Raw genomic sequence first — 1,157 nt, forward strand, 5'->3', positions numbered from 1 at the left:
TTCAGAGCGGTATGAAAATTTGAAATTGGCCTATAGTCTGTATATTTAAAATGACTGCCAGTCTAAATAAACGCTATGAGAAATGAACTTTGCGTGAACTCCGTGTAAGCAGCAGAAAAATTATAATACAAGTAATTACGTAGATAGTCACTATACATTGAATACCCTGCAGGAAGTAACTGATTCTAAAATTTCAGTTTGTATAGAGTATTAAAGCGTACTAAGTCCCTTCGAACCAGAACTGAACTGGTCTTAGGTGGCAACTTTAATATGAAGCTACTAGTATTTACATATTTTGCTTATTTTTTCCTATATGTTGGAGTTAAAATCGCAACTGAATTATTACTTTGCACTGGTTCCGAATTAGTCCAACGATATGCAGAAGGCCAATTTACCATCGTCTATCCCAAGGCAACATTAGGTTGGGTTAGATTTGAAAGGGTTTTGAATATGTATTAAGAAACTCATACTTGCGAATGTCAATATCTTCTCTCGCGAATCATTCACTATCCTATATGAGATGCGAGTATGTCCCACGGTTATACATTTGTCAGAACCAAACTTCAAACGTTTGAAACATGCAGTCTTAAGGCTGTTTCACACGATTAGTAGATTTGTAGAAATTTGTAAAAAAAATTTATTGTGGTCTATTCGGAAAAAATATAAAAATTGGGGGGCAAATTGTTTTAACAGTCACCCGATTGGTACGTACCAACTCAATTGGAAAAGTAATTGCCAAATATAAACAAGTAATTTTTAGCAAAAAAAAAAACCGTCTTAAAAACAAAATACATATATGATCGGATCTAAACGAGATTAGTATGTGACCACCTCTGAGACACTACCTTTCCGATGCAAGATTTATCGAAATCGGTTGACGTGATCCAAAGTTATGCGGTAACATACATAAAAAAAAATATATATTCCGATTAACTGATAACCTCCTCCTTTTTTGGGAGTCGGTTAAAAATGGAAGTGCGCCTGCGCCACAATGGAGAAGTGAAGCTTACGTCGTCTCCGGAAATGCAAATAAATAATATAAAAAAAAAACTTTTTAATATACAACGCTTTTATAAATGGACTAAAAAGCAGAAAATAATATTTCTCAGCCCCATAGAATTTGTTTTGATAACTTTTGATTTTGAAATTTTAGCAAA

This window comes from Rhagoletis pomonella, unplaced genomic scaffold (assembly GCF_013731165.1).
Source record: "Rhagoletis pomonella isolate Grant_MI unplaced genomic scaffold, Rhpom_1.0 Rhpom_scaffold_00004, whole genome shotgun sequence".
In the NCBI taxonomy this organism is placed as follows: Eukaryota; Metazoa; Arthropoda; class Insecta; order Diptera; family Tephritidae; genus Rhagoletis; species Rhagoletis pomonella.